General features: G+C 40.2%; 1 long non-coding RNA gene across 1 annotated transcript in view; it reads right to left on the bottom strand.

The window, feature by feature from the left end:
- The window catches only part of LOC149323146 (uncharacterized), a 35,769-nt gene extending 18,162 nt beyond the window's left edge, over positions 1–17,607 (bottom strand). Inside the window, exon 1 of the long non-coding RNA XR_016280068.1 lies at positions 17,032–17,607. This is a non-coding gene — a long non-coding RNA (uncharacterized LOC149323146). The remainder of the gene's footprint in view (positions 1–17,031) is intronic.
- Between the last annotated feature and the right edge of the window lie 4,722 nt (positions 17,608–22,329).

Raw genomic sequence — 22,329 nt, 5'->3', positions numbered from 1 at the left:
CCCACCTTCCTGTCCTATGCCCTACCCAGCATGCCGATCAGGGTTTTTTCAGGGTTTGTTTAATTTTTTATGTTTATTTGTAATGCAATTTAGCAATTATAGCAATGCAATTTAGTAAAACAAAGCTGAAAGAAAAGAAAAGAAAGGGGGGAAGGGAGGGGGGAGGGGAGAAAGCCAGCATGCTCAGCAATAGAGAGGGTGAAGGGGAAACTGACACCATGTACCTGCCCAATTCCAGAAATGGACCAGGAGGAACCTAGCACACCTGAGGACTAATGACACATCAGCAAAACTGGGAGCTTAATGACAAGTTTTCCCCATCAACAGAAAGCTCTAACCATGCTTTGCTGGTAGCAATGAGTCAAAGGCAACATTGAGCAATAAGCATCACCAAAGGCTCTATTTTCCAACTTTAATTGCCGTTTAAAAACCATGTGTGATAATCTCCTTTGTCGTTAATAGAAAAACATCCATCTGGAAACAACCCATTATCATATGCTTTTATTTCTTTTCAGTTCCAGAATAAAGCGCTGAAATTGTTTTAACTAGGTAATTACAGAACTTGGAAAAGATCCTTTTTGGGATCTTTGGGATTGCTTTGGACTACATCTCCCACAATCACCCAGTCAACATGGCCTCTTGGTTAGGAAATTCTGCAAGTTATGGAATCCCAAAAAAATGCAACTCCACATATATGCGCACATACATGTTTCTGCAAAATGCTAGAAAAGTTTTTTATCCGTTCCTCTCCATTATATGAGTATTCTAGTTGTACAATTTTCCCCATACTTTTCTATATGTTCATTCATTTATTTCTTAAAAGACAAAATCAAATCTCAATTCAGAAATCATTCTGGAAGTATAGACTGGTGAGAATATGATACAACTAAATCAAAGTGAAAAGGCTTTTCTGCTTTAGTTCTTCATTTTTCCTGGCTCCTTTACAGACAAATGTTTCTTGTTTCCAGATTTCTTTTTTTATTACTAAATCCACTCCCTTTAAAGCAATGGGAATCACCCACTGTACAATTACAGCATGCAGATAGGAAAGTGAAACTGACAACAGGAAACAGAGCACATTAAATTGGCTGAACCAATTTTCCTCTCCAAAACCAAGGCAAGGGAATTCCAAAAAGTGCATAAGACAATCCACAAAGTAATACAGTGTGAAAAACCAATGGATAGCAGTGAATGGCAGCAATCTGGAATGACAGATGATAAAGTAATTAGGGGTTTTTAATAGCTATTCCTTACCCCCCAACATTTCCTAGATGAAAACTAGGACTCATATGGCCAAATAACATCAGGTATATAATAACAACGGTCAAGATGGCAAAAGTTATGACTGACAACGAACATACAAGCTAGGACAGACTACCTCAGTTTGTCTTTGCCTGAGCTTACTGGGAAGGGCAAGATTTCACCCTTCCTGTCCTTTCCCCCTGCTAAAAAAAAACTGAATGCAAACTACTTTTGCATTTTGGACTAAGATCGCAGCAATTAAGGTAAGTTGAGGAGAAAGGGGGAAGTGGGAGAATGTGGGAGAAACTGGGATATTTCAAATTCATCTTTAAAAAAAATGGAATAACAAGGGATTATTTGGAACTATCCTTGGCACTCAGAGGCTGTACACACAACCCCTAAGGGATGGCGTGACGCCGCCCCTTCCCTAGATGGACCGGGACCACAGCAACTACATGCCACCACCCGATCCATCCTTTCCAGGGCGCAAAAAGGAGCTGCAAAAAAGTGGCTCCTTTTTGCACCCTGGAAAGGGCACGATAGCTGCAGTGCTGTGGCTATACGGCACTCTTCAGCATTGCATCATGCAGATGCAGCGCCAGAGGAGTGCTGTGGCAGCGTGTACCATATGGAGTGCCTGGGGACCTATAAATGCCTAAATAAGTGTTCTCTGTGAATCTCTAAGTCCTCCAGCACAACATCTGGTGAAAGTTGGCCATAGATTCATGCTGGAGGACCTAGAGATTCTTAGAGGGAACATATTAATCAAATCCACAAATAATCAAATATGCAAAAATCAAAGCCACAAATGTGAAGAGCTGACTGTACAGCAATTGCACCACTGATAATCTGGTAGTGTTGGTAAGCAAGATGATTGATGGTGGTAACCAGAAAGATTTTTAATATTAGAATTATAGCACAATGACATTTATTCACTTAAAAAGTATTTTAATAACATTACAGCCAAGAAACTGCATTGGGAAATGTATCTCCACCATGTATCTACAATACTAAGTGATTCAAAAGAATGGTGCAAAAAGAAAGTTGTTCCTATTTGGTTTTGCACCACTGATGTTGAACTACCTTTTAGATTTCCTGGTGGAAGCCATCAAAAACCATCTTTTCCTCTGCTACAGTTCACCCATCCAATTGGCCATTTCTGTGTCAGTGGAGAGCAGGGAGAGCTGCAGAGATGCATTCAACTATTTTCCTTTTTCTGGACACTTTAACAGTCCAGACATCCTCATAGACTTCCTGGGACTCCTGTGGTGTCCCCAAGTGTGATGCTATTGCTGTGTATTGCCATTGTTCGTTGCAAGACTATAGCTGGATGTTAAATCTGATCTCTTTCTTTGATAAAATTACCAGCTTGGTAGATGAAGGGAATGCTGTGGATATAGTATATCTTGATTTCAGTAAAGCCTTTGATAAGGTTTCTCATGACATTCTTGCAAACAAGCTTGTAAAATGTGGGATAGACAAGGTTAACTGTTACATGGATTTGTAACTGGTTGACTGGCCGAACCCAAAGGGTGCTCAACAATGGCACCTTTTCATCCTGGAGAGAAGTGACCAGTGGGGTCCCACAGGGCTCTGTCCTGGGGCCAGTGTTATTCAACATAAAGATGACCTGGATGACATCAATGACCTGGATGACAGAATTGGGAGCATACTTATCAAATTTGCAGATGACACCAAATTAGGAGGAATAGCTAATACTCCAGAGGACAGGATCAAAATTCAAAATAATAATAATAAATAATAATAAACTTTTATTTGTATACCGCTTTCCCTCCAGATCAAAGCAGTTCACACATGTCATAATACAGCCCAACAGCAATACAGATAATACAATAAAAAAATTTAAAACAGCATATTAAAAACAGTTGGGCCATCAGATGACCTTAATCTATTAGGGAATACTTTCTCTACGACTCATCGGAAGGATATGCTACCCGGAAGAGATAAGTTTTCAAAGCCTTCTTGAAGGTTTCCAGTGTAGGGCTAAGTCGAGTCTCTTCCGGGAGTGCATTCCAATGGGTTGGGGCTGCCACTGAGTAAGCTCTTTGGTGAGTTGCTGCTAATCTCACCCTTGGGCATTCAAGTACATATTTCCCCATTGTTCTAAGGGTGCAGGGCGGATTATGTAGGGAGAGGTGCTCCCTCAAGTAACTCGGGCCCAAGCCATGACCTGAATAGACTTGAAAGCTGGGCCAAAGCTAAGAAAATGAAATTCAACATGGAGAAATGTAAGGTACTGCACTTAGGGCAGAAAAATAAAATGCACAGATATAGGATGGGAGACACCTGGCTGAATGAGACTACATGTGAAAGGGATCTAGGAGTCCAAGTAGACCACAAGTTGAACATGAGTCAACAGTGCGATGCAGCAGCTAAAAAGGCCAATGTGATTTTAGGCTGCATCAATAAAAGTATAGTGTCTCAGGGGTAGGCAACCTTTTTGAGCCGGGGGCCGGGTTGCTGTCCCTCAGACAACTGGGGGGCCGAACTCAAAATGGTGCCCGGAGCGGTGCGGAAGCTGCAGCAGGGGCAGCAATCAGCAGCAGGACCGGGCTGGGGCCGGTCCCAAGGCCTCGCCGGGCCGCATCCGGCCCGCGGGCCGTAGGTTGCCAACCCCTGGTCTAGATCAAGAGAAGTAATAGTACACTGTATTCTGCTTTAGTCAGGCCTCACCTGGAATATTGTGTCCACAGTTCAAGAAGGATGTGGAGAAACTGGAGCGTGTCCAAAGGAGGGCGACTAAAATGGTGAAGGGTCTGGAAACCATGTCCTATGAGGAACTGGGGATGTTTGCCCTGGAGAAAAGAAGATTAAGAGGTGATATGATAGCCCTGTTTAAATATTTGAAGGGATGTCATATTGAGGAGGGAGCAAGCTTGTTTTCTGCTGCTCCAGAGAACAGGACCCAAAGCAATGGATGCAAGCTCCAGGAAAAGAGATTCCATCTCAACATTAGGAAGAACCTCCTGACAGTAAGGGCTGTTCAACAGTGGAACAAACTCCCTCGGAGTGTAGTGGAGTCTCCTTCCTTGGAGGTCTTTAAACAGAGGCTGGATGGCCATCTGTCGGGGATGCTTTGATGGTGATTTCCTGCATGGCAGGGGCTTGGACTGGATGGACCTTGTGGTCTCTTCCAACTTTATGATTCTATGATTCTATGATCCCTGCTTTCCACCAACACAGAAATGGCTATCTTGAAAATGTTGGTTTGGGGGAAATGTTGGTAGTACATAGCATGTTCAGAACATCTATTATTATCATTATTATTATTACCCTGCTTTCCCCCCAAAATTGGGATTCAAAGCAGCTTTGAATTATGACCTCTGAATTATGACCTCTGCAACAACAGAAAAGTGGATTTACATTATCATAGGACATTCGCACACTGGTTATTATTTCCATGCTAGGCATGGGATGTAAACTTTGGCACTGCATCCAGATGACACAATGCCAAAAGGAGCCCTGGAAAGTGCTGCTGCAGCGGCAAACACACCTTTTCCCTGGCACGAAAAGGAGTGGCATTTTGCGGTTCTTTTTACAGTTTTTTGCCAACTCAGGGCCATATTAGATGTACTGTTCCTCGCAACATTCATTCTTGTGGACATGTTGCTGTTTTTAATAGCAAGGGCTGGGCTGAATTAGCATCATGATATAGAACAGGGCTGGGACAGTTTTTGTCCTGTCCCACAGTCACTTACTTCTATTAATGCTGGCTGTGGCTGATGGGAGTTGTAGGCCAAACCATCTGAAGAGCCAAAGGTTTATGCTCCAGACTAGGGGCTTATCAGTTTGCTCCTAATGTAGTTCTGATCCAGATCAGCTCCCTCCAGTCTCTTATTTACAAATGGATGGAACTGGGAGGAGAATTCCATTTGGAACCACAACAACATCAAAGGGTTAAAGCCTTATATCCCACCTCACAGTCAACCTCGTACTGGCTATTTGTTAAACCTGCACATGCATATAAACAATTTGGCACATGCCATGCTTCATTTGGTCCTCATTAAGGAGCCAAAGGTGAGGCATAGACCCAGGAGTGGAAATCTAGATAAGACATCTGCATTTCATCCAACATTTCATCAGTGAAAACTGGAAGAACTTTTACTTGATTATCTAGCTTTCTTCAGGATGCATCTACACTGTAAAAATTTGACACCACTTTAATTGCTATGGCTCCATCCTACAGAATCCTGGGATTTGTAGTTTTGTGAAGACAAACACTCTGGCAAAGAAGGTTAAAGCTCTTGTAAAACTATAATCTCAGGATTCCATAAAATGGAGTTACAGTACTTAAAGTGATGTCAAACTATTATTTTTTACAGTGTAGATGCACCCAAAAAGTGTCTTCCATAGAAGCATCCCTGCAGCCTATCTAGTCTTGAAATATTTAAAATCTTCAGAGGATGACACAGGAAGGAGGGAATGTATTTATTTATTTATTTATTTATTTAAGGGATTTATATCCCACCTTTCTCCCAAAATGAGATTTAAGGTAGCAATGAATGGGACATACCCCAAGAAACTTTATTCTCCCATCTTTCTTTATTCCTGACAATAATCAACCTGTTCACACACACTAGATTAGAGCAGCCTTCAAATGACTCATAGCTATGCTGTGTTAGCACAGCAACAGTCAAAGAAAGTTCCTGTCCAAACTGAGACAATAATAAGAACATTTCTACAATAGGAAATATTGACAAGCAGGACATTATCAATAAAGAGCTTTTTGTATATAGACATATAAAACAGATCCCATCTTGAGGCAGCCCAAGTCTTTTGGAGGAAGGATACAGTAATTCCAAAGTGATCAAAAGTACCTGATGCTGTGAAAATGAAACTAAGAAATGAAAACAACAACTAAGAGGTCCCAGACTGATGTAAGGAAAGTTCCTTGATAGCTCACAATAAATGAATGCAAAGAAATTATTCCAGAGCATATCTGGAGAAGACTTTGGAGGAGCTGCAGGCTTTGAACCTGTCTATACAGCCCACCAAATGAGAAGCAAAATGCCCATCGGGGTTCTGCAGACAATTGGTCTGTGGCTTTTGTTGGCATCTGATATTGCAACACTGGACTGTGATTTAATTGTGCAATATCAGACAAAAGAGATTGGGGAAACCATGGGACTCCTGGAGGCAATGGAAGGACGGCAATCACCGCAGAAGTGCCCTGGAGATCCAGACTTTGGCTTCCCCATGGTCAAAATCCGCACATGCAGCAAAGAGGATGTAAGAATGGCAGTAGGGCTGATCCTTGAGTCCATCCTAATAGTATTTCAGCACAACTTCACCCAAGCACAATGGAATGCGACAGCCACAGAGCTTTTCCAAAGGGCCCTTGACCAACAATATATAACATGGAGGAGGTGCTCTACTGCTGAGATAGCGTTTAAAGACTTCTGTGTAAAGTTAGCATTGAAGAAATACTTCAGAAAACTCCATACATTCCTTAAAGATAGACAGTACAGTCTTTGTGCCTGGAAGAGAGTGCGAGATGAGGTTTTGGTGATCTATCCCATAGTTCTTAATGAACTTATGAAAAGGCTGGACAAGTAAGGTAAGTGTTTTATATCCTAAATGATTTCACTAAAGAAAGAATAATTCTCTATGTGCATGTGATTGTTTTGTATCTGATTGTATTCTTTTCCTGATTTAAAAATCTTGAATTTTAAAAATTAATTATATGAAGAAAATGCTTACTGAACTGGGATCTGTGTGATATCTTTATGCTGCTAAATGAAGGAATATGTTGTCTTTATGTGGAAGTATGTCCTTCTCTACTCAGATGGGCTTTAATTCCTGCCATGTACATTATGTAAAATTAAATTAATTTAGTGAATATATTATATATGTAGGAAGTTATTCTTAAAGATGGGCAATTTTGTGTGTACTTGGTCTCTCTCTCTCCCCACACACACACACACACACACACACACACACACATTTTTCAGGCTAATTGGAAAATGTTATATAAGTTGATTTCAGTTAAAGAGCTTCAATGATAAATGAGTAAAGTTACCATATATGCTCGACTATAAGTCGGCCTCATTTATAAGTTGAAGGAAAGTTTGGGGAGCAAAATTATGGATTTTGATATGACCCATGGATAAGTCGAGGATAAAACTTAGAGGCATGTAATGAAGGATGTAAAGCACAAAGTAAATGAAAGCAATACTAAAGGCTGGATGGATGAGAGAGTAGAAGGGGGTCAGTGCTTCCAGAGGAGATTAAACTCTTGCCTTTCGCCATGTCTGTGTGATTTAAGATACAGTATTTACATTGACCCGTGGATAAGTCAACTCAGGTTTTTAGAGTCAATTTTTAACCTAAAATTCTAGACTTGTACATGAGTATATACAGCAAGTATCTTTTAAATTGATTTTATAGTCTTTTTCTCCAGCTGTTCTTTGACAACAGCCCCTATAAATTTTAGCCAGTATAGCCACTATTGAAGGAGTATGAGAATTGCCATCCAGTAATATTTGGAGGGAGACATGTTCATCACCTTTGACATTAGGGTTATTTTCCTTTCCTTTAATATAAAATGTATACTCAGTTCTTGTTCAAGACTCTTTCCAAAACCTAGGATCACCCACTGGCTTATGTGTGTGGCTCTGCCTTCACATTGCACATTAACATCTGAAAGCTGGCCAAACCAAAGTATCCAGATGCAACAGCAGCCACACTATCACAGACAAAACCACAGCATTCCCTTCAACTTAAAAACTTTCCAGCTGGAATCCTGTTGTGGCTTTATGCTGCCCTAAATGCTGTTATGCAAACAATGGCCCTTTCTTGGTGGTTGCACAACAGCGGGATCCTATTGCAGGTCCTGCAAGCCCTGTGCTGTTGGCATAACCCATTGCACAAGCCTAGGAGCATTGGCTAGAAGGTTCCATAAATACATTCTTTAATGGAGGATGAAGAACTTCAGAGACTATTGTGTGACAGGAGAGCCAAAGCCATGTTGTTTATTGCACAACTGGTTGAGCAATACTGAAACCCAGTACAATGGACCCTTATTATCCACTGGGGTTTGGTTCCAAGATCCCCCATGGATAACAACATCCGTGGATGCTCAAGTCCCATTAAATGTAATGACATAGCAAAATGGTGTCCCGTATAAAAAATGGAAAATCAAGGTTTGATATTTGAAATTTATACTTTTTTTGAACATTTTCAAACTGTGGATGCTTGAATCCATGTATAAGAGATCCGTGTATAAGAAGGGCTGACTGTACTATAGCATAGCAATAGGATTTAGGGCTCTATTTCATCCCTATGTCTTGTTGGTGTTCTTTGTTCACTGTGCAAACAAACAAACAAACAAATAAATAAATAAATATGAATGAATGAATGAATGAATGAATGAAATTTTATTTCTATACCGCTATTCCTTGCAGATCACAGCGGTTTACAAAAATCACCATCAAAAAACACCACAATACATCAACCCATAAACCAATAATACAAAACCCACGATACCAATTAAAAAAAAACAATACAAAGTATCCTAAAACATTTCATACAATCATTCACAATCTAAAAACCAATTAAAAACCATACAACAAATTAGCTGGATCAAACGATAGGCACAAGGGAGATAAAATCTTAGTGCTTTGAAAAATTCTAGCTACCAGATTGTAGCAAGTAATAAAGCTCTTGTAGATTCTCTTTGGCCTTTTTTACTTCAGACTGTTTGAGGTTACATGATTTCAGCAGCACTTGGGACAGTTACATTTTGGCTGGTGACTCACAGAATCCATCAGTCAGCATAGCCAGCAGCCATGTTGGACAGGGGACCCTGGGAAATGTAGTCCAAAAGGTAATTTCTTTAAAGCTCTCAGTCCAGCCAGTACAAAGTGCAAAGCAAGATGCAAGTTAGTAGTATAACCCAATCATCCAAGTTGTAGTAGTGATTGCAGCCAGCTATATAAGGTGGCAATTACACTACACTGTTACAACACTATTATTCCACTTTATCTCCTGTGGCTGCTTCCTATGGAATTCTGGGGCTTGTAGTTTAGTGGGGCCTAAGAGCTCTCTGGTTGGGAATGCTAAATGCCCCTCCATAAACTGCAAACCCCAAGATTCCACAGGAGGCAACCACAGCAGTTAGCGTGGAAGCATAGTGTTACAACAGTGTTGTGTGATATTTTAGTCAGTCATCAGTCTTCCAGTAACCAGATCGTAAAATTGGTAGTCATCTCAGAATTCAATGTCTCTGTGCCTTCAAGTCATTTATGATTTACTGTGAACCTGTCTTCTGACTAAGGTGAACCTGTCACAGGGTTTTCTTGGCAAGATTTATTTGGGGGGGGGGGGGTTGCCTTTTTCTGAGACTGAGAAAGTGTGACTTGCTCAAGGTCACCTAGTGGGTTTCCATGGCTGAGTGGTAGATTGGAACCCTGGTCTCCAGAGTCACAGCCCAGTGAGTAAATCACTACATCATGCTGGCATGAGTGCTCTCTCTCTCTCTCTCTCTCTCTCTCTCTCTCTCTCTCTCTCTCTCTCTCTCTCTATATATATATATATATATATATAAAACACAACTGCAATATTAATGGGGTTTTTTTATTTGTGTTCCAGCTGGTGTTCAAAAAGACCTTGAACCACGGGAAAGAGAGTGTCTACTAGACTTCCACATAATGAACTGCTTTGTCTAACCAAACCCTATCAAAGAACTTGAACTTGAAAGTTGCACTTTTAAACTGTTCAGTTTACCTGCCTGAATCTCCATGGTAGCTTTTTCAAAGTCAAATGCTTGGTTGTTGGGAGATTTGGGAGTGCATGGATACTATTCTTACAGAAGACATCAAAAATGAAAAATCCACATTTGTGCAAGACTGACTCCATTGAAAGCTAAGAGCCAACTCTTGACTGTTCTCTGAGAGACTGATTCCAAAGATGGATTTGACAAATCCTCTGAAACCAACATTTCGCTACCAAGATGAAGGAAGCCTCTTCCCTATATACAAGTACCCAAAGACCTGTGGAAAAAAGACACTTGAGGCTAGTTCAAGATACATTCCATTCAAGCTCCAGTTTTAAGAATTAGCTAAATAGTATTTAGTGAGAGACAAGTAAAGAGAGAGAGAGAACGTGTACATACGGTTTAAGCATCCAAGAGGCTTAAATACAAGCAGAAATTGAAGCATGGTTGGAACAACACATGCATTGGAAACTAGGCTACAGCTTAGTTTTAGTTACATTTGGCAAATGTCTACTAGAAAATGAACTGGTACTTTCTAAAATTATTTATTTTAAATATATAAATATATTTTAAATATTTTTAAATATTGTTTATTTTTAATAAATACTTTTAATATTTTTACATATTATTTATATTAGCTTGTTGACTTGCTTATTTTTTTTCTATATGCATAAATAAAGAGGTTGAAAGAGAATCCTGATTTGAATTGTTTTCAGGCACTTTGGGGGTACTTTTTGAATGAAACATTGGAGGGAAAGTAGGGGAATGGAAAGGGTGATAAAGTGAAAGTGGCAAAGGATCTAACATTCACATCTGCGCAGCTCACCTATTGGAGCAGCAAAGTCCAAACCAACAAACACCACCATTCCCCATCAGCAAAATGCACATGCCACCTACTTGTTCCCCATCACCAATTGTGCTCAGTTTGTCTGTGCTGTGGTATATGTATATGGTATATGTATTTGTTGTTGTGTGCCTTCAAGTCATTTCTGACTTAGGTCGGCCCTCGGCCCAACCTTTCACTGTGTTTTCTTGGCAAGATTTGTTCACTGTGGGTTTGCCTTTGCCTTCCTCTAAGGCTGGGAGAGTATGATTTGCCCAAGGTCACCCAGTGGGTTTCCATGGCTGAGCACAGGATCCAAACCCTGGTCTTCAGACTCCAAAGTCACAATGCAATGCTCAAACCACTACACCACTCTCTCTCTCTCTTTATCTCTCTCTCTCGCTCTGTGTGTATCACCAGCTGTCTCTTATCTCATGTATGTATGTATGTATGTATGTATGTATGTATATGGTCACCTTGTGGATTTCCATGGTTCAGCTGGAATTTGAATCCTGGTCTCTGGGAAGCCTAGCCCAACACTCCAACATTCCAACCATACAAGACAAGAGATAGCTTGTGTAGTGGTTTGAGTGTTGGACTAGGGCACTAGTTCTCAAATGGTGGGATGAGACCCCCTGGGAGTTGCTCAAGGGGGCAAGACATGGAGGCTCAGATCCCTGCTCTTCCACCTCTTCCCCAACATGTTTATGTGTAAAATTTGCATATGCATTGAGTTACAGAGCTTCAATGATAAATGAGTAAAGTTACCATATATACTTGACTATAAGTCGACCCCATATATAAGTCAAGGGCAGGTTTTGGGGCAAAATTAAGAATTTTTATATGACCCATGGATAAGTCAAGGGTAAAACTTAGGGGCATGTAACAAAGGATCTAAAGGGCAAAGCAAAGGAAAATAATGTCAAAGAACTTACAAAATCCCAGCAGGCATAACTGTTCAGAGGAGGTCAGTGCTTCCAGGACAGATTACACTATTCCCTTTCACAGGGGGGTGGTTCCTTTTTTTAAGTAAGAGTAGTTATAGTACTTACATTGACCCATGGATAAGTTGATACAGGGGGTTTTTTTTGGGAAGGGGGGGTCAATTTTTTTACTAAATTTTCTAAAGTTATACATGAGTATATACAGTATATACTGCACACTGATATTCCAGGTATACAACACAGCTACATCTCTGAACAATTATATATCTAATTGTTTAATGCATTGTTGCTGTTGTTGCTGTGTGCCTTCAAGTCACTTCCAGCTTATGGCGACCCTAAGGCAAATCTATTACAGGGTTTTCTGGGACTGAGAGAGTGTGACTTGCCCAAGGTCATCCAATGGGTTTCCATGGCAGAGTGAGGAACTGAACCCTCCAGAGTTATAGTTCAATGCTCAAACCACTACACCATGTTGGTTCTCAATGCAGCAATGATGTTCCTTCCTCCAGTTTTCACACCTCCTTCTTCACAATCTTAGCCAGATTTGCATATGATATATTTAGTGTACAAGTTAAGCAAATAAGGTGATAAAATACAGCCTAGCTTACCCCATTGCCAATTAGAAACCATTCTGTTTATCCACCTTCTGTCCTAACAGTGGCTTCTTGTCTTGAGTACAGGTTATGCATTAGGATAATCAAATATTATGGTACATCCGTTTCCTTAAAGGCAATCCATAATTTTTGATGAACCTTTACAATCAAAGGCTTTGATATAATCTATAAAGCAAAGGCTGATTTTCTTCTGAAATTCTTTGGTATACTCCATTAGCCAACAGACGTTTACAGTGTGCTCCCTCATGCCTCTTCGTCTTCTGAACCCAGCTTGGACATTTAACCTTTCTCGCTCCATATGTGGTAAAGGTTTTGTTATAGTATTTTGAGCATCACTTTGCATCTGCCATTCTTTTATATTACATATTTGCTGGCAGATTTTAGTAAAACTTTGAGAGGATTTTGTCTCTGTTGCTTGAAACAGCTCTGTTGGTATGCTACTCTATTGCTATGTCTTTACCACTTCCATATATGGTGGACTTTCATGTCTACCATATGGTCAGCCAGTGCCAGGTTTTTCAATCTCTTCAGCCAGCACACAATAGAGATGAGCTTTTTGCTCACAATACATTTAGCAAAGAAATCTGTATTCCTGTGCTGCCTTGAGCAATTACAACTAAAAACATTTTGTGAAGTTTGCACACTAAATATAAATAAATAAATAAGTAAGTAAGATAAATGCTATTTCCAGCAGCACCTTATGTTCTTCATAATACTGGGTTAGAGCTATATAACACAGATCATTCAGGGAATATTACAGTAGCACTTCGGGAACTATTTCAGGACTACTAATCCACCTGAGCATTTATTTCACATAGACTGCATCTGCACTAAAGAAATAATCCAATTTGATGCCACTTTAACCATCATGGCTCAATATTATGGAATCCTGAGATTGATAGTTTGTTGTGGCACCAGAGCTCTCTCATGGAGAAAGCTAAATATCTCACAAAATTACAATTTCCAGAATTCGACAGGATTGAGCCATGGCATTAAAGTGCTATGAAACTGCATTATTTCTGCAGTTGAGATGCAGCTATAGCCTACCATGAGAGTCAGAACACTTGGACTCCGGCTATAAGTGATTCAGAAATATCATAGAAACTTTTAACAAGCTGGAAGTCCTAGGGTTCCTTATCATTTGAGACAAAGCATTTAATCTCATTAGTAGCATCACTGATCAAAACACCCAGAAAAGTGGCACATTATTGCTATTCTCAAGAAAGACAAAAGTGAGACATTTAGGCACAAAATATTGATTTCAATGTAACTACTGGCTGCAAAATTGGAAGTAACAAAATATTGGACACTGCTGAAAAGACTTAACATGTGGGGACAGGTGAACGGATGCTGGGAAATTACACTGGCAGAAAAAGCTCATCAGAAATTTTCAGGACAGAAAAGGTGTTGATACACAAAATGACCTTGCAACAATTTCGTATTACTGTACGTTATTGATTTAGTCATCTTGGGGGTTCAAGATACTTTCTCAGCTTTTGGAGAAATGCCTTTTAAGTATGAAGTGATGAAAAGCATTATAATGAAACATTTGCAGACAATAATTTGATAACTGTTGCATTTTATGTTTTAAAAATTAAAAATAATATGGTTTTAAAAAGAAAACCAATAACAAAAACAACTACAACCCATAGTCCTTGACATATCTATACAGAGCCATACTGCAGCCTTCAACTAACTGAAAATGAAACATGTTGTCTTGAACGCTCACTATAAATTCCTGATGAATTTCAGAAAATTTATGCTAATAGGCTGAAATCTTGAACCTCAAAATAGGCTAAAACACTATAGTGCCTGTCAAGGGGTCATGATAGTTAAACTGGTGTTACACTAAGGCTAAACCAAACACAGCATAAGGAGATAACTGTGGATGGCTCTGAATCCATTGCTGTCTTGTGCACTGCTGATATTAAGCTGCTAATGTCTCTTGGCAGATTGTTACATGATGGGAGTTACATCATGATATGATACCTACACATTCTTTGTCCCATAGGGCAAAACCTATAGTGTGGAAAGTCTGATATTAATAAAGAAAACAGGTTGAGAGAAGAAGAAATTAAATATTTTCCCCATACCCAAAGTAATCCAAAAATATCCCCAAATACCCTGACATAGTTAAACAGAAAGTGGAAATGACATACAGAAAGTGATCAAAGTGGTCACTTCACTTTCTTGAATATATAAATTCAGAGACATGGCTCCAAAACACAACAATCTAAGGAGATACTTGAAGGAGCTCCAGCCTTTCAACTTCTCCATACAAACCACAAAAGGAGAATCAACATGACCACAAAGGTTCTGTGGCAAATTGGCCTGTTGCTTTTGCTTGCATCTGAAATGATATCACTGGACTGTGGTCTTATTGTGCAATATCAAAAGGATGAGATCGGGAAGACCAGAACACTTCTGGAAACAATGGGAGGACCCTGGAATCCACAGGAATGCCCTGAGAATCCAGACTTTGGCTTCCCCTTGGTCAAAATCCGCACATGCAGTAAAGAGGATGCAAGAATGGCAGTAGGGCTTATCATTGAGTCCATCCAAATAGTATTTCAGCATAACTTCACCCAAGCACAATGGAATGCGACAGCCACAGAGCTTTTCCAAAGGGCCCTTGACCAACAATATATAACATGGAGGAGGTGCTCTACTGCTGAGATAGCGTTTAAAGACTTCTGTGTAAAGTTAGCATTGAAGAAATACTTCAGAAAACTCCATACATTCCTTAAAGATAGACAACACAGTCTTTGTGCCTGGGAGAGAGTGCGAGATGAAGTTTCGGTGATCTATCCTATAGTTCTTAATGAACTTATGAAAAGACTTGAAAATTAAGGTAGGTGCTTTATATCCTAAATGATTTTGGTAGAGAAAGAGTAATTTGTTACATGAACTTGATGTTTTTTTATATCTGATTGTATTCTTTTCATGATTTAAAAATCTTGCATTTACAAAATTAATTATACAAAGGTATTGGCGGGATACATACCGCCATTTAGTACGTCTTCTATACGTACTAGGGTTAGGAAGGGGCGGTGCTTCCGCACCCCCCTAACCCTAGTACGTATAGAATACGTACAAGATGGCGGCGCCCCTTCCACATGGGCGCCGCCATCTTTGCGTATCGGACGCTGAGCGTCCGTACGCGTCGCGCCGCTTGTGACGTAGCGAGCGCGCCCCTGGCGCCTCGCTACGTCGCAAACGCGACGAAAAAAGAAGCTCCATTTTGGAGCTTCTTTTTCGGTCCGCGCGGGAGTCGGGCCGTGTGAAGGCTCCGGCTCCCCCGCGGACCTACTGGCGGCGGCGGCAGAGCGCCGCAAAGTGGCGGTATGTACCCCGCCAATGATTACTGAACTGGGTCTGGGCAGTATCTTTATGGTGTTAAATGTCCTTCTTGGAGATACTGCATCAATGCTTGTGTTTATAGGATTGGGAGTAAGGGTCTGACACCTTTATTGTCTGTATTTTTTATCTCTATGGTCATTTGGTCAGTGTGACTGTAAGGAGGTCCACATTGCAAACATACGATGGCTAATGGAGCGCACCAAAGAATTCCAAAAGAAAATCAGCATGTGTTTTATAGACTACAGCAAAGCCTTTGACAGCATAGATCATGAAAGGCTATGGAATGCCCTTAAAGACATGGGAGTACCATCACAACTGATAGGCCTGAGAAATCTGTACTTGAGACACGAGGCTACTGTTAAAACAGAATTATGAAGAAACAGAATGGTTCTCAATTGGCATAGTGGTCAGGCAAGGTTGCATCCATTCACCGTATCCATTCAAACTATTTGCAGTAAATTTTATACAAAGAGCAGGATAGGACACAGAAGAAGGATGAGTAAAAATAAGAGGAAAGAATATCAAGAATCTAAGATATGCAGATACTACTAGCACATACTATTAGCAGAAAACATCATACACCTAGAACAACTACTAAGGAAGATCAAGAAAGAAAGGCAGGCTTACTGCTAAACATAAACAAAGCAAAAATAATGACCATGGCAGATCTACACAAACCCAACCTAGACAATGAGGAAATATAAATAGTAAACGAGTTCCCATGCCTTGAATCAAACACTGATCAGAATAGGGACTTCAGTCAAGAAATCAGAAGAAGACTAGGAATGGAGAGGGCAGTTATGAAAGAACTGGAAAAGATTCTAAAGAGTAAAGATACGCAACTGAGCACGAACATTGGAATTGTTTAAGCCCTATTACCTTTTATGGATATGACAGGTCCACGTTTAAGAAATGGGATAGGAAGAGAATTAATTCATTTGAGAAGTGGTGCTGGAGAAGAATGCTGAGGATACTGTGGACAGCCAAATAAGCTAAACAAATGGGTCCCAGAACAGATCAGGCCTAAAATCACCCTAGAAGCCAAAACAATTAAGCTGGGGCTATCGTACTTTGGCCACATTATGAGAAGGCACAACTCATTAGAAAAGACAATGATGCTAGGAAAGAAATAAGAAGAGATGAAGATGGACTCTATTAAGGATGTCACAGGTATGAATTTACAGGACCTAAGCAGAGCAGTGGAGGATAGGAGTCTTGGAGATGACCCATCCATAGAGTCAACTCAAAGACATTTAACAACAACAACAACAATGTAAAACTAGCAATAAAGAAATAGTTTAGGAAACGCCATACCTTCTTCAGAGACAGGTAACACAGTCTTTGTGCTGTGAGGTTATGCAGAAAATAATATCAATAAAGTGTTGTGTATCTTCACATTGTTTCAGACATAAGTCAACTCTAAGGTGAACATATCACAAGGTTTTCTTGGCAAGATTTCTTCAGAGGTGGGTTTGCCTTCTTCTGAAGCTGAGATGATGTAACATGCCCAAGGCCATGTGATTATGCCAAAGACCTCCTCTGTCAGCTACCAGTTTGTGACTGGCTCCATCTTGGCACCACATTGCTGGAATTAACTGAGCAACTTTCTCAGGTTAAGAATAAGTTAGAAAAAAGAATGAAAATATATTTCGGTCAAAAGGGTTCATTGAATTCCTTATAACTATGTGAGAACCATGTTCCAGCGATGGATGAAGGCAAAAGTTCAGTGATAAAAAATATTAGCATATTCAGTTTTATGTTGCACAGCAGTGAAGTAAATATTATATTATAGTAGTCAATAATGTTTTAAAGAGGATTTTCTTTGCATTTCAGCCAGCTGCGCAAGAAAACACTGGATCTTCTACTGAAGTCTTTCAGCTCACATGTTGTTTCTTCTAGCAAAAAGATATAAAGAAAAAAAATTTGTATTTTTAACCATACAGCAACATTTCTGCAAGCTTCAGGTATTCCATAGTACTATTTGCAAATTCAAAGGTTCAGCACATTGAATACAGATTTGACTGGATGCTACTATTCTTCCAGAAGACATCAAGAATAGTGAGATGGAAATCCACTGGGAAATCCAGAATTTGGGCCAGAACCATACCATCAGAGACCAAGAAACAAATCTTGAGTGCTTCTAAGATAAAAGAAACATTTTGCATGTTCTCTGAACCTGTGCCATACGGGTGTCCAAGGTGGACTTCATAAACTGTCTAGAACTTCCCTCTTTTGCCGCTATCTTTTAAAAAACGGTATTTATTTTAAATAATTTATTTTAAATAACACTTGGTTTTAAAAATAATATTTATAGCTTGACTAATATGTATTTATTTGTCAAGTCTTTTTTTGTATAATGTGCCATTGATGTAATTCTGTGAAATGTGCTATCCTGCAAATCCCAGGGCTCCACAGGATGCAGCCATGGCAGTTTAAATGGTATCATGGTGTTATAACTGCACTGTGTGTAAGTTCACTCTGTGAACAGAACAGTCAACAGGACAGCCCTTAGACTGTTCTTGTCCTTATGTCCTTATGTTATTTTAAAATGTTGTTGTTTTACATGTGGCAGTTCTTGCAAACATGTTGTAATCTCTCATCATTAAAAAAACCACTTTATTTTTCCAGTTATTGCTTCATGATGTTAACTTTCTGATCTTTGTTCTTAATTATATTCTTGCATTGGACACTAGAGGGCAAAATAAGAATACAGCTACAATCATGCAATATCGCTTGATGCTGTGAAAGCAGTCCAACTTGCAACCTAGTGATTGCATAGTAAAAACCTGGAAATGTTACTTTTTGGACTGCAGCTCCTCAAATCTGAATTTTGAGAGGCTTTGAAAGGGCAAATTTGATCTGCAAAAACATGTAATGTGGAGAGTTCTTCTTCAGTGTTCCAGTTAGCCAATGAAGCCAGTCAGACTTGCCTACTTTCATGACACAGCATTTCATTGCTACTTTCCCCATCCCAACCACACTCTCAATGTCGGTATAACAGGTCTTCCTCTAACATCTGCTCAGCACTCTGTGGTCTTTTGAGCATCATTAATTGTCAGTGGGGTGATGGGGGAGGGAATTTCCCCTCCAGATATTTTGACGTTTCGGCAAGTCTTGGGATTTCCCTGTTTTGGCTACACTCCCATCAGAATGGGTTCACTTGTAAAGAGAATGATGGGGAAGCAACTGCATTTTGTGCCATTCACTGGATGGGATTAAATGTCCCAACGGCCTTCTTGAGCTTCTGAATAATCCACCAAATAGTCTCCATACATTGCCTCTTCCATCTCATCCACCCTCCTATGTATGCCTTGTAGGGTGTGTTCACATGGGCAAGAATACTCCAGGAGCATGCTAATGTATTCTGGCCCCTAAACTGCTCCAAATTACCCCCATTACCTGAGCACTCCGGAGTGGCACCAGATGGCTGTTCACAATGGTGTCCCATTGTGCTGCCTACCTTCACCACCACTGGCATGAGTCGCTCCTTCTGAGGTCAAAAATGAGGTGGCCAGCATAATGTTGATCATATGGATGGGCACCTCATTCTGACCTCAGAGGGAGCAGCTCATGCCAGCGGCAGGCAGCACAGCAGGTTGTATGTGTTAACAGCTGCCGAGTGCTGCGCCAGAAGGCTTCAGGTTTTCTGGGAAGATCTGGAGCAAAATATGAGTTTTTAAAATCCATTTTAAGGGTAGTTTAACGTGGTTTTGGTGCTGAACTGGTGCAGTACATTGGTGCTGTATGTGATCAGTCTAGACAGCACCAGAATTGGGGATTGAGCCCTGTGCCGTCTAGACTGATCACCATGAGGACAGAGAAAGGATGTGTTGCTTGGCCTGTGCAGACACGGTCTAACTCAGTGATTCCCAAACTCCAATCTTCCGGGTATTTTGGACTTCAATTCCCAGAAGCCCTTGTCACCTTGGCCAACAGTCAGGAATTCTGGGAGCTGAAGTTCAAAACACCCAGAGGACAAAAGTTTGAGACTCACTGGCTGACTGAACTCTAAAAAGGCATTTATACCTGCAATCTTCAATTCAGTTAGGTAGAGTATTATTTTTTATTTTATTTTTTTGTTTCTTTAAAAACATCACATTTCAACCAAATCTTCACTATCCATATGTAAATACATTTAGGTTGTGCATATGATATTTGAAGGTATAATTTTAATTTTGCTTGTTGTTTATGTCACAACTATTAGCAATGACATTCAGTGGTATATGGGAATTATGATTAATGAGTAATGTTAGTGCAAAAAAGCATTACTAAAGATTCTGTATGATGTGGAATGGGAAGAGGTCAATGGGGGGGGGGGTGACACCATGAGTTACCACATCAGGTGACACCAATCCTAAGGATGCCACTGCCCCATTATACAGTATAGTCGGTCCTCCATATCAACAGATTTTTTAATCCACATATTCAATCACCCATTGAGAATATTCCAATGTGTGTGTGTGTGTGCGTGTGTGTGTATTCCCAAAGCAAATTTTGCTTTTGCCGTTTTATATAAAGGACACAATTAAAATATCCATTGTGTTTAATGGGACCTGGAATGTAACTGTCCTTGAATCCCATTGTGGGAGAAAGGCAGGATATATTGAAATAAATGCATGAATAAATAAAAATGCATAGATTTTGGTATCCGCAAAGGGGGGGGGGGTCCTGGAACCAAATTCCAGCAGATACCAAGGGGCCACTGTATTCAAAATCTGAATGAATGGAACAAGAGTACCAAGGTTTGCCTGTAAAATTTAACATAGTCCATCTATTCTATAGTAGAATTTGACAACACTCTTGACTGTTTTTCAGAAACAAGTCTTGAATTCCATCATTCTCCGCCCTTTCCTGTGGATTCTGCAAAGCCCACACAAAACCAAGTGAATTGTGCCTGCACTTGGACAAAACTAAGCTAGGGCTCAGTTCTCTATGAGTGAGGAAAGCAGCACATAGTTTTTCGCAATGTGGGCCTGATGTGAGGGAGAGGAAAGGAAGGAAAGGAGGAGGGGAACTTAGCCCAGCTGCTGCTGCTGCTGAGGAAGAGAAACACACACATACCATAGAAAGGATCTGTGCTCACTTCAGCGGCTGGAGCAGGAACCTCTGAGCCAAGGTAAGGGCAGTCCAGCAAACTCATTGAAACACTGAGAGTAAACTGGCAGGAATCTCCACATTTTACAAAAATCTTTTGAAGAGGGGAACGCACAAGCTGCCCTGTGTGCCAGATGGAGGTTTTCATTTTAACAAACCCGTCTCGTGCAGAATAGAAACATCCTCTTTTCTGGTTTCAATGAACAATTGCTTCATCTGTACTTTTGGCCTGAGGTAACAAAACAAAACAAAACAAAAGAAAATCACCCAGATGGCTAATTTCAGACTATCTTGGCAATGGATCACATTGTTGGAGGTGCTGAGATCTTACTTACCTGCCTTTTCTGTGTACAGCTCTTCCTCCAAGGAGATCATGGGTTAGCTTGAAAGAGAGTCTTCAAGAAACAAGTCATTCCTAGCTAAATCATCCCAGAAGTGGCTCTGCCATGCAACATATGCTGGGTGGCACCATGGTGTGTATGTACGTATGTGCCCATAAATAGAAAGAGGCAAGAGCTGGTGTCCAAATGGTCAGTGAGGTTAATTTTTTAAAAGTGTTGTCCCTAACAGGGAAGGGGTGGTGTCACTTTCCAAAGGTCTTGGACCACAAACTGCTTGTCCCACAAGTCAAACCGAGTCTCAGTGTATCTATTGCAGGTTGTGCCACTGTACTTCACTCAGTGTTTGGAGATGTTACTTATTTGTACTATAACATCAAAATTCTTCAACCAGCATGGACAGTAGTAAGAATGGCAAAGGATTTAGGAATTGTAGTCACGAAGTTAGTATTTCCAAGCTGTAAGCACCTGAATGTTCACACATCATGAAGATCAATGGCACATGACACTTTGCTGTGATTATAATCCGTTACAGAGCATTTGTGAGGCCACTTTGTGTGCTGTAGAAGTAATATGTGAACACTTTGCAAGCTCATTGGCTGTATATATAATATATACAAAAGCTTCTCAGGCTCAGAAACAAATGAAGGCATTTTAAACACCACAGCACACAGAACCGTGCTTAGCTCTGTGTACAAACCGTGTCATGTCAAGCAAATACCTTTGTGTAAAAATGGGACAGCCAACAAGTATTTGACCTAGTTCATAAGCAGAGGTGTAGTGAGACAGTTTTCACTGGGAAGGGAGAAGGGTTTAGGCACTGGCCACCTAGATAATGACAAAATACCACCCAATTAATGCATCTTCATTAGAAAGTATGTTGTGTAGCTTCCAAAAAAGCACATCAATTTAAAATACAATATTTTCCACATAAAAGGAGTTGTGTAAACTAAAGTGTAGTGGCTAGGAATGAAGTGTATATTGGACAAATAAACCTCCTGTAATGAATTGAGCTGTTCATAATGTCTAATGCACCATGATTTCATTGCAAACCTGAGGAGAAACTTCCATTTGAAATTCCTTCAAATATGTTACTTTGAAAAGCCAAGATTACTAAATTTGCTTTTCTCTGAGGAAGACTAGAATGCCAGTATAGGATTCTATAGAATTCAGCTCATGT

This window comes from Sceloporus occidentalis, unplaced genomic scaffold (genome assembly GCF_023333645.1).
Source record: "Sceloporus occidentalis isolate IW3139 unplaced genomic scaffold, rSceOcc1.0.p SCAF_1, whole genome shotgun sequence".
Taxonomy (NCBI): Eukaryota; Metazoa; Chordata; class Lepidosauria; order Squamata; family Phrynosomatidae; genus Sceloporus; species Sceloporus occidentalis.
This window is presented reverse-complemented; position numbering and strand designations above follow the sequence as displayed.